At 46.0% G+C, this 12252-nt stretch overlaps 1 long non-coding RNA gene across 1 annotated transcript in view; it reads left to right on the top strand.

Annotated features, from left to right (window-relative positions):
* The window catches only part of LOC121111548, a 121390-nt gene that overhangs the window by 104765 nt on the left and 4373 nt on the right, over window positions 1-12252 (top strand). The gene's annotated exons all lie outside the window — the stretch shown is intronic.

Raw genomic sequence — 12252 nt, 5'->3', positions numbered from 1 at the left:
GGGTGACCCTGCCTACAGCTGGAATTTCAGCTCCCATCTTGCTAGCTTGCTCACACATGCATGTATTTTGGGTTCTCTACAAGTGGGAGTAGTCTGGTCAAATTTTCTGTTTGCATTTTCAATTTGCTTCTCTCCACCCCCACCTCGTATCTCTCTCTAGCAGGAAAAAAAGGGGAGGAGAGCAGCGTGCCTGGCAAAGATCTGCCAGATACATCAACTCCTGCAGATAAAAAGTAACAAAGGCCTGTTTGGTTATTCCTGTACTGTTCAATAGAGAATGTCTCCCAGACGCTGTTTAAATTCCCATCCAACCCCAAACTGCAGGAGCTTTCCTTCCTGTTCTTGGTGTTGCTGGGTCAGACTTCAGTGCTGTACCTGCAGTAGGGCTATAAGAAAGAAGGGGGCAGACCCTTTGGCAGGGTCTGTTGTGAAAGGACAGGGGGAGATGGTTTCGAATGGAAAGAGAGGAGGTTTAAACTGGACATAAGGAAGAAGTTCTTTACAATAAGAGTGGTGAGGCACTGGCACAGGTTACACAGAGGTTGTGGGTGCCCCATCCTTGGGGACACCCAAGGTCAGTCTGGACAGGGCTCTGAGTACCTGATGGAGCTGTAGGTGTCTCTGTTCATTGCAGGGAGTTGAACCAGATGGCCTTTAAGGGTATCTTCCAACTCAAATGGTTCTATGATTCCATGATTCTACACAAGATAGTGCAAGACAAGTCCCAGGGCTCTGTGGCCACCCCCTGCAGGATCCAGACCTCTTGAAGGAGTCAGTGTGACCCCTCACTGGTAGGAGGCCAGCTATGACCACAGAGCTGTGAGCTGGAAAGGACATGTTTGTTTTTCAGATGATTCTGTGGGAATGGTTGGTTGTTTTTGTTTTTGTGGGTTTTTTTTTTTTTTTTTTTTTTTTCCTATTTCTATGGGAGTTTTGCAGATTAGTAAATGATTTTCTCGCTTGGTGTTTTGGAACAGGAATTAAAGTCAGATTTGGAAAGGAAACAAGGAGTTTGGACAACCTCAATATTTCATCTTTGGTTTTGACTTTTGAGCATTTTGCTTACTTTTTAAAAAGCCACAAAATGAGTTAATGTGCATAATAGAAGTGTTTCTCATGCACAGAAAGGAAGAAATGTCTTCCATCTTTTCCACAAAAGGCTTAAATTTAGAGCAAAGAAGCATTGTTAAAAAAGAGAGAGGAAGAAACCTCCTTACTGCTGAGAGCAATGACTGATGGCTGAAGGGGGTATTGGAAATGTGCAGTTTGTGTATCTGTTCTATCGTGAGCCAAAGCAAAGAGTCAAACTGAAAGGCATCCAATTAGTTAACAACCTCTCCTTTTAAGTGCATTTTAAAGAGTCAAATAACGACAGGAAGAAGCTGGGCTCGCAGCCTCTTCTGCCCCAGAATATCAGTGTTCATTCTCGTACCTGGCCAAAGGCCAACTGCTTTTGGGCTTTTAGCCACAGAATGCATTTAAAAAACATTCTGTGCTCCTGTTTTCTTGTCAGTCAGGGTGAAAGCATTGTAAATAACCATTTTTCAAGTGCGTCCATGTCCAAACAGAGTGTGGTGGTGGTTTTTCTGGGTCTGGCTGGAGCAGGGAGGGCAGAGGATGAGTGGCCCCAAGCAGAGCACTTGAGCCCTGTCCAGGGTCTTCTCCTGTAAATATCTGTTCAGATCAGCCTGATCTGAACAATCAGCCTGAGGGTGGTTTCCTTTTGGCACCGGGGGCTTCAGCTAACACGGAGGGCTTCTTTGATGCCTGCCTATACGCTGACTGAAATCTGGTCAGTGCTGTTTCCTGATGGTTCATCCCAATGGATGAAACCCCGAGGGAAAGGAAAAGCCATTGCACAGAGCTGTGGAAATACCTGGGTGAAGCAGGAGGGAAGCCTCCAAGGCAAGCCTCTGCCTGAATGTTTGGTTGTTACTTTGCCATGGATCTAGGGTTGCACTTGGGAGCACCCCAAATAACCTGATAGCTGTAGGACATATGACCTGTGAAGTCCTCTTTTCTTGCTCTTGAAGTATCTTTATAAGAAAATGATTATTATTTTTTTTAAATAACTTATTTCTTTCTATTTCAGTCATATGCAGAGAGTAGAAAATGGGCTTGTTTTGAAAATCTGTTACATTTTCTAAAAGTCTGGATATTTTTCCTTGGAAACCAGTGAGAAGGGAAAGCAGTAGAAAGCCAACTCTGTTTAAATTCCAGGCATCTCAGCTGTTGCACTCGTTTCATTTGCCCTGTGCGCCTTCTCTGCTCTCTGAAAATCCCTCTGTGCTGTGCAGGGCCCTTTTGTTTCATTTGGTAAGCAGGGATGTGGGGCAAGCTGGTGTTGGCGATGCTAAATCTGTGCAGCTACTGAAGCTGTCACACTGCTCCCCCTTGCTCTTGCTCCCAGCCTTGACCCAGCATCCCATGGTGAGTTGGCACTGTCAGATCCGTGGCTATGTTTGGCCAGGGAGGAAAACAGCTATAGGGTCCCTTTTCCAGTACAGGCTGAGCTGGGGGCTGAGGACCGCTCACAAAGCATACATGGTGCAGTGAGATCCTGCCCTATTTCCTTATCTTCAAGGAAGAGTAGAAGCATTTCCAGGCTGATTTCTGTCACGTGTGAGCTGTGGGCTGGTTCGCTCATGTCTCAGCACCCATATGTATATATATATATATATATATGTGTGTGTGTGTGTATGTATGTATATTTATAGTGTGTCTCTGCCTGTGAGTGTATGCGCCCTCACAAACTGTAGGTGGCACTTTGAGAATTAGCAAAGATGCTGTCGGGGCCTGTGTCAGGGCATGGCTCTTTGCACAGAGCCGGAGGGAAGGAGGAACAGAAACTGGATCCGTAGCAGTGAGGATGGCAGAGAGACACTCTGGAAAGAAAAGAAAACCACCCCTCCTTCCTCACGTGCAGTGCGCACGGACTGCAGCACTTGGCTGCTGACAGCCCCTTTGGAGAGATGTGCTGATACCCTGTACTTTGCTTTATGGTATGTTTTACTTATCTGCCTCAGAGGAGGAGATCTGCTGTACTTAACGCCCTGGGGGTTCAGCTGGAGGTGAATGCTAACGGACCAGAGGAGAAGCAGTGTGCTCCGAAGGTGTTATCACCACTCAGTACAGAGCAAGTGAGTACCAGGCACAGATTATGCATTTGCAGAGCTCCTGGCCCTTGCCTGCACCTCAATTGTCGGGAGAGGAATTCAGACCACATTGTGATCAATCTGCTGTCTGTCAGCGTCTGGGAACCAGAGGGCAACCCCAGATCGATCTGCTCTTGGCTCCCTGTCCTTGTTTCAGAGCTTACCTCGCTTAATGTGCTGGGTATGCACCTCTACATGATGCTGTACAGAGAGATACCCAGCTTTGCTCCCAAGCTTGTTGAGTGTGCAGCACGCAGAGAGGCTCTTCTTTTCACTTTGGGCAACGTGAGCCTAGATTTTGAGAGATTGTTCTGTACTTAGGGTGAAGCTCTCAGCGCCCCTGCAGTGTGCATCCTGGGGTGTAGTATTAGGGGATGCTGATGGAGAGGAAGTTGCTGTGAGTCACATAAAGCGTGAGGTTGTGGTTGGATTTGGTGATCTTTAAGGTCTTTTCCAACCCGAGCGATTCTATGATTCTGTGTTTCTCAGCCATCTGAAAAGGCATCACATGAAATCTTTCCGGCCTTCCCAGCATCTGGGAGAGGATTAGGAAGGCCTCCATAATTATTTTTAAATGTTGAAGCGTCGTGAAGGTCTGTAAGAGGGTTCAGAATGGAGAGTGCTCTGATCATTGGTGCTTTGGCCATGGTTGCTCTCTTCCTTCTTGGAGATCTTGTCCCAGGGTGAGAACTGCTCTCAGCTGGATGATGCCTGGGAGTAGCTGGAGAAACATCATGAAAGGAGAATGCCATATCATGGGCGTGCAATGTATTCTTGATTTCTTGCAATGAGAAACAGGACCACATACCTGTAACCTACTGGCAGATGCTCTCAGAGGTAAGCCCAGTTAGAGGAGCAGAGCCAGGGCATGCCCTAGTACAGAGGACATCTTACTGCTCCTGCTGAACCACTGCTTGCTTTCTCCATGGCACTGGGTTAGGATCAGTGCCAGCCCCCTCTCTGCCAGCTGTCAAGTGTGTGGTTTCCTTTCCTCTCTCCCACTCTGTGGTTGGCCTGAAAGCACCGTTGTGCACCGACTTCTGCGGGCATGGGGGGACAGTGGACTTACTGCCTAAGGCTGAAGGCAGCACTGCACCCTTATTTATCATCCACTTTGATGCTGGTGGGTTTTCTGCTTAGGGAAATAAGCTGTAAGTATCTGTTACACAGGCTCTACTTTACAGTCTTCTCGTGTTTTCTCTTTTCATTTGGTTTGAAATGGATATCTTCAAGACACCACTGTATTCATCATGATGTTCAAAGTGGAGGGCTAAATCTTGCCTGTATCAGCATAAGGGAATGAATTTGCAAGGCTATCCATGGCTCCGTGTGAGCATGATGCCAGGTAGATCTGCATTCATAATCCGAGGTGTCCTTAGGGATGTTTGCCTAAGAAGGCTGCATATCAAAAAGATACGGGGACTGATACACCCCCAGAATCACAGCTTCTTTCCATCCCATCCTATCAATACTTCTCTGAAGTTTTCTAATGGTAATTAAAAAAAAAAAAGCAGCAATGTAAAATCTATGCTTTATTTCATTTTTCTTCCCCCTCCTTCCCCCACCAAGCTCCCTTGAGTATGACATCAGCTTAAGCAGTGTTCATTTAGGATCTTCAGCTTTCAGAGCCAGATTACAATGGAGCCAGCAAAGCGTGCTTTGTTAGCTTTGATTATGTTCCATGTGGTGTAGCACAACAGCTGGAATAATTGAGGTAATCTCTCGGCTCACATAGGGGGAAAAGCGGTGCAGAACAGGGGGAAGAAGGAAGAAGGATCAGTACAGCAGCAAGTGCAGCATTTTAGGAGTCCTTGCATGAGCAGGATCTGGCCCAGTTGTTACTGGAGTATTGTGGAAAATGCAAGATCACGTTTATGTGAGGCTCATTTCCCAAAATATAAGATGGGACCAATGGTTTTGGCTCTTCTGAGTGGCTCTTCGTGATGTCCCATCCACTGCTTCATGAGTGTGCTGATGGGTTTGATGCTGGAGATTCCCCAGGGCTTTGTCCCGAGGCTTTGTCCCAGGCTGACAGAAGTCACTGCTCTGAGAGGCACTGAGACCTGCACACAGGGACGTGCTGCCCTCAGCAGCACTCTGCAGGAGGAGATTTTCTTGCCTGCTTGTACTGCTTCATCTTAATCAAATGCATTTATCTGAGGTTGGAGGAAGCTGAAGCTTGCCCACGTTCACTCTGCTTTAGTTGTAGAGGTGAAACCAGCCAAGACACAGTGAGTTTTGCTCTTAGCTTCAGCTTGCAGTGTGTACGGTTGCCTCTCCATCCTTCCAGGGCAAAACATTTCTGAGGCTATTTTGAGATTTGTTGGGCAAAAAGATGTTATAACCTCCTAACTGTGAGGGCTGCACAGAGGATATTAGCAGTAGTGGGTATACTTCAAGACTGTCTCAGCAAAAAGTTACCCCACCATCCACATTCATGCATCAGACATTCCTGAATGGTGACTTGCCCACTTTGCAGCAGTTATGCTGACTCTAACACTGGGCAGCAGCCCCTTAAGCAGAGCTAAGCTTTCCCTTTCTGCCCTCCTCCTGCACCACTCTGCTGTCCTTCCTTTGCCAGCAGAGATCTCTCTGTTTCTGTAGAATCTCAGGTAACTCCTCGGAGGCAATCGCATATCTCATAAGCAAAAATAACAGGTTGAAAGGGAAGCCAAGGAGCCTGTTTTGGATGCTACATGTACATAACTATGTATTACAAAAAGCCTAATACGCCGTGGTAAACTTTACTTAACAGACTACTTAATCTCTACAAATGTTAACCTCCAGGTTTTTATTTACGGAGCTGGTGTTTTATGGTGCCATTGTCTAATTGAAATGTGTTCATTCCTTCTCCAAGTGCCTCTGCTAAGCATTTTACTGATATATAGCACGAGGGCTGGATGGGATTTTTTTTTCTCTCAGAGTAAACTTGGGAGACAGATGGTGTTCAGGCGGTACAGATGTGACAGCTTCCATTGCCTTTTTAATGGAGCTTTTCTTGCCAGCAAAGCACTTTTGTTTTCAAATGAAAAAATTGTAATTTTCACTGGCACTGTAGAAAAACAAGCAGCAATGCAGGAGGAAGGAGATTTAGAGTTGTATGTCTGCAGCAATGAGGGGGCTTGCTTCATAAACCAGAGTTGGCGGCTGCCTGAGCCCAGCTCTCCTCTCCCAAGCTTTGCCTGTGCAGCAGCTTGGGCAGCACTTGGGCAGCCCTCAGCCTTCCCTCTCTCTGCTGGAGCTTTCCAAAGAGCCCATGGCTTGTTCTGCTGGTACAGATGGGGAGGTCGGGGCTGAGGGAAGGCAGTGGGAGGTCTGGGAACGGCCCCAGATTGCTTGGTGCGGGGCCAGCATGGTGGGCACGGAGCAGTCCCCAGCCTTGGGGTGGACCTGGGAGCAGACTGTCCGAGCCAGTTGGCACTCAGTGTACCATCCAAATCCTTGCATGTCGGGAAGGTTCAGTACAATAGATTATTATTATTATTATTTTGGCAACGTGGGGGTTTTTGTTGGTTGGTTTGGGTTGGGTTTTTTTGTGGATTTTTTCCCCTTGTCCAGCTTGGGAGCTTGAAGCAACAAAAGAAGTGCTCTGTTATTCAAAGCCAGGAAAATGCTGTTCTTTATCAGGGATAGAAATGGCAATGCTATTTTGCATGGCAGATAACCGATCCTTTGAAACTCACTATCTCGGGTTGGCACAAAGGTGAAGGGCTCGGCAGAACAGGTGCAGTTCAACTCCTCTGCAGAGCATCTCAGGGCAGTTCCCACTGTGATGTTACTGCACACCTTAGGAGGGGCTGTCCCAGTGGCTGCTGTCTCCAGCAGTCCTTGAGTCTCTGCTTTTGCTGCAGGTGCCCTGTGCTACTAGCTAAGAGCCCTGGAAAGCAGTGATAAGGGAGGCCAGGGCTGGCTCCGTCCCATCTCTTAGAAGCAGTTCACCTTTCATAAGCCAGTGCTTTCAGCAGCGTGAGCTAGTGAATGGGATCAGAGCTGCTCTGAGACCCATGGGGTTTGTGCCAACCAGACTGGAGTTTCAGCTTGGAACAAAGACCAGAGCTCTCTGAAATGCTGCAAAATGGGAAATTTCAGCCTCCAGCTGCTTTCACTTTGAATTTTTTTATTTATTTTATTTTTTTCTAGTTTTGAATGTAACCCCGTGGGTAGCTGTTGTGATGATATGGCAGGAATTCACTTCCAGTACTGATCCATCTGCAGTAGATCAGGCAGATTTTGCTTATGGCCCTGCCTGACAGCACAGTCTCTCTTGCAAATGGTTCTGCTGTTAGGTGACTGTGGTTTCAATTCATCCAGCTTCTGACATATTTTGCTGTTTATCAGTTTAATTGCAAAGGGCCCATTGCTATGCTATCTGACTACAGAGTGCCAATTTAAGTGTCTATAACCCTGAAAGTGCAGTGCCTGTATTCCCAGGCCCAAATCCTTCTGCCTCATTCGGGCATGCTGTGTCAAACTAGATAAGTGGGTAAATGCTAAAAATTTAGCAATTTAGCACATGTGCAGTGCTGCCAACTGGCAAGAATCCTCAGAGTGGTAAGATGAAACATTCTGAGTTACAGAACAAAATGTCTGTGCTGGGGTGCTGAGCTACATGTATTTAATGTGCTGTTACTGAGGGTTAGTGGAAAACCAGAGTGAAGGCTATTGAAAAAAATCCCTGCTCCATGTCATATTCCCGTAGTCCAAGTCACTGCTCACTGTATCATGAAAGATAACATTATCTAGCTTTTGTTCAGAGGCAGTTCTTTTCCTGCTTCAAATAATAATGGGAAAAAAAAAAAAACCCAAAACGTTTTGCTTTAGACATTAGGGAAAATAAAGTTAACAGGCATCAGAACTTTGTCTTGGATATTTGCTGCAAGGCAGACACAGGTATATCTAAAGTAATAAGAAGTGAATGTTGATAATATATCTACAGGGATAGTAACTGCTGGTGATGTCTAAGTGCTATTTTATATGCATCCACATGGACAGGATTTGTGGAAGAGCGTTGCCAGCAATGAGACCCTGAGTTTGTAATGAGGGTGGGAGAAACACAAGGTCTTCTCTTTTGTAGGGCTCACGTGGTCCCCATTGAGGACATCAGCCAGAAGGTCCGTGTCAGGCTGGGTCCTATGGGAATATTGATCCAGTGTCTGGGCTGCATCGTGCAGGGCTGGTTGTGAAAGTCACTTTGGAACTGACTGTGCCCTCCTCCTTATCAGACAGACATCTGAAAAATGTTTAGTTCATTAAAGGACTGTTGGAAAATAACTCAGGCAGAGAAGACGAGGCAAGGTGCTGCAGATCTGATGGTAGAGCTGTCTTTCTCAGTTTGGTTTGAAAAGAAGGGTGGTGGGAGTCCTTGAGGCTGTGGGGGCACAGCCTGCAGGAAGGAGCCCTCTGAATGGACACAGACTGATGCTTTGGTCCAAGGAGAGGTGACAGCAAAACGTGACATCTCAGCAGTTGGTAGGGCTGCACAAAAGTGGAAGAGTGAGAGGACAAAGCAATGTCCCTTCCTGGGTGTTGCATCTGGCCAATGCATTTAGGGCTGGCTTCGGACCCACCATCATGACACTCAATAAATCCCATTCTAGCAGGGAGTCGCAGTGCATCCCAAAGCAGCGACATATATGAGCGTTTAACAAACTCAAATTCAGCTCCTTTCTTGAACCAAAATAGATTGTTTCCGTGCCTGTCCAGATTCTAAATTAACAGAACAAACAGTCATTTAAAATGAATGATTTCAAGTCAGAGGAATACAAATCAGAGACTGTATTTCTTGTCATTGGAAGAATACTGTTGTACTAAAAAATATTACTTAGATTTTCAGTCTTCTATAGACCAGACAAATGATCTTCATTATCAGGCAATCAACAGACAATAAAACCAGCTCTAGCTCCACATCTGACACGGCCCAACCTTGACAGGTCATTCCCTTTGGTGCCTTTACATTTCAAGGGTTGCCAGCTCACATCTTCATTTGGCTTGCGTGGAGCTGGACCCAGAAAGGCTTTACCTCTCAATTCACTGATTCTCTTGAGCTGCAGCTCCATCCTTTCTGCCATCCTCCCCAGCAGTGCTTTCCTTCACTTGGGCCAAGAAACCATTTCTAAATGGAGGGGGGTTCGTGGTTGAACCTGGGTCATAGCTCTTCTGAGGGGCAGGTCCAGGCAGGACGGCCATTTGGAGCATATTATAAAGGGTTACCCTCAGGCAAATTTAGATGTGTGATGAACACAGTATTCAAAAGCGACCTTGTAATTTGGTACAGTCCATTGGAAGCATCGGTGCTAAATTCCAGTGCAAATTAAAGCACAGCCTAAGCTCCTCATGCTTCTGGTCTGACTCAGCCTGCTGCAAAGTCAACAAGGCTCTTGCTGCCTCCAGTGGGTGTGTGATATGACCCTTATTGAATAAACAATCAAGAAGTAAACACATATAGAATCTGATCTCCTGGTCTCCAGCCACTTGATGAACTATCTGCAGCATCGTATAAGTACAACTTCAGCATGTGAAATTCCAGCAAAGTAGAGGGGCCTTCCCATCCCCCAGCTGTGTACCTCTGTCCACACTCCTCCATGACTTCTGGTCGGACATCACTCATCTGTTACACAAGTGGTAAGAAGACGATTTAATGCTGTTCTTTCTGCCCTTAATAATCAGCGGTGAGATCTTCTTTTGCACGAACTCTGAACAGCTGCAAGTGCCTGCAGCAGCTGGCAGACCTGCCCCACAGCCACTCATCCTTTCCATGCCCCACCGTGGCTATAAGACTGCCAAGATGCTGCCCTGGGATGATCCCAAATAACTCTCTTATTTTAACAGCACAGCTCTTTGTTATTCTGTCCAGGAGTAGCAAAGCTATCAATCGTCCAGAAGGAGAACGTTTTAAAGCACACTAAACAGCAAATAATCCTCTGCTTGGGATATTAAATATCACAAACCACAAATTTCCCAGCGTTATTACCTCGTAGCTGGTTTCTGTCTGCTTTAGCACTGGGGGGATCATGAACTGCAGAGCAGCTCAATACCCTTGCCTATAGGCTGAGGTTGTGCTTGTACTGAGCCTGGGGTGAAAGGGGATGCACTACACAGCCTCGTGCAGCCTGCTTCCAGGCAAGGATTTTGGGTGGTCCTGTGTGGAGTAGGTCTTGATGATCCTTCTAGGCCCCTTACAACTTGGGATATTCTATGATTGTATGTATTCAGGTTGGTTTTTTGCCAGACCCTTTCTCTCCAATACATTGACTTATAATGGCTGCTGTGTTTGATTGGCATCTCCTCTTTGTGACAGTGGGGCTAAGTACTCACGGACGTGTCACAGAAACACTCAGGTTGGATGGGACCCATAAGGATCACCGAGTCCAACATTCCGTCCATCACACCATGCCCACTGACCACATCCCTCAGTGCCAAATCTCGATGGCCCTTCAACACCTCTGAGGATGGTGACTCCACCACTCAACTGCTCCTTCGGAGAAGAAACTTTTCCCAGTGTCCAACCTGATAACAGATTGTGTCTGGCCAGCATGTCTGGCACAAGCCACTTTGTGAAGGAGAGGAATCTGCATCAATCCTTGCCTCATTTCTGTGCCAATCTGCTTTTTGGGACCTAAGAATTATTGCCCTAAGGTGTATTATGGGGGGAGATAAAGATGAGAACAAGTCTATAGTCATAGGTAGATTGACACAGTCTCCCTCCATAAAGTTGTGCTTCTAGTCTGCTTGTCCCAGATACTGTTGGATAAAGGCTGTTGGATAAAATCTTGCAGGTATGGAGAACAGCAGCTTTTCTGAAGCTAAGATCAAGGATGAGGGGTGTTATCTGGCATTAAAGAGAGAGATTTTTGGAAACAAAGGCAAAAAAAAATTCTTGCACTGCCCTGTAGAATGAAAATGTATACGGCTTTGAGTGACAGAGAAAGTAGAACATAGCAATAGAAGGTCTGGATTTTAACGCCAAGAGTCTCTGTTGTTTCTTGTGATCCTCTGACACTGTGCAATCATTTTCTAGCCCTGAAAATGATGGTAAAGGTTTGACAAAAGGTATAACTCATCAGTATGTGCAGAAGCATCTGCAAAATCCAGATGGGAAAATGACCTTGGCTCCTGCAGTTAAAGAGAAAATGAGGCTTGGGCCAGATTAATTCCCAGGGTTACATGCTGATTTCATTGGAGATGCCCTAAAGGTGAGTTTGATTCTGAATTCCTTCAAGTTTCCAAAACAAAGCCAAATCCAGGTGGGTGGCAGTCAGGAAGTGATGGGGTATTTGTTGTGCATTTCTTTTTTTCCCTCCAATTGTTTTAGTACAAGCTACCATGGCTTAAACCTTATTCCTTCTGATATATAGGAGCAGACAACTGTTTGATAAAGAAAAGGTGAAGTCTTTACCTTAAACAAGCTCATGCAGCACTGGGAAAGATTTCACTTCATTGATGAGCTTGTCTTTCTATTCAAAGTACCTCCAGCTTTGACTCTCAGGAGTGCATCCATTCTTTGCCTCTCTGAACTCATCGCCTGCTGATGTGTTTGCAGGAGCTTCTCCTGAGGAATGCATTTCTGAACAAAAGAATGGTTTTACTGAATTAATAATAGATGGGCTCAAGCTGCAGTGGTTGAAGCTTGATTTCTACATGGATATGGACTCAAGTTTGGGGCATGTCTAAAGCCTGGGTTATCATGCCCCCTGACAATCAGATATATCTCAATCTTTGTGATGTCTGAAATGTTACCACTTTATAAGAAGCCTATTCAATCCTACAGAGGCAATAAGACTCTGGAATAATGCAGCAAATGTATTTGGCCATTTGAGAATAGAGGTGATGGTGGAATTTGGAAGTTGCATTTGGAGGGAGAAGCATGAAAAGGAAATCCAAAGATTTTGAGCTAGGCCTTCTCCCTGTGGCTAATTTAGGTCTCTGTTCCACATAGGGAACTCTGGTTCCACACAGTCTGATTTCAGATGACTCAGATGTAGGTCCCACATCGCAGCCCATTGACCCTGCTAGGAGAAGTGCTTGGATGTGCTGGGGTCTTGCAAGCCTTGCAGTGTCCTGAAAGTGACCTTGTGAAAGCTCATTGCGCGCCCATGGG

Source organism: Gallus gallus, chromosome 9, assembly GCF_016699485.2.
Source record: "Gallus gallus isolate bGalGal1 chromosome 9, bGalGal1.mat.broiler.GRCg7b, whole genome shotgun sequence".
NCBI lineage: Eukaryota > Metazoa > Chordata > Aves > Galliformes > Phasianidae > Gallus > Gallus gallus.
The sequence above is the reverse complement of the archived record's forward strand: the minus strand, read 5'-3'. Positions and strand labels throughout refer to the sequence as shown.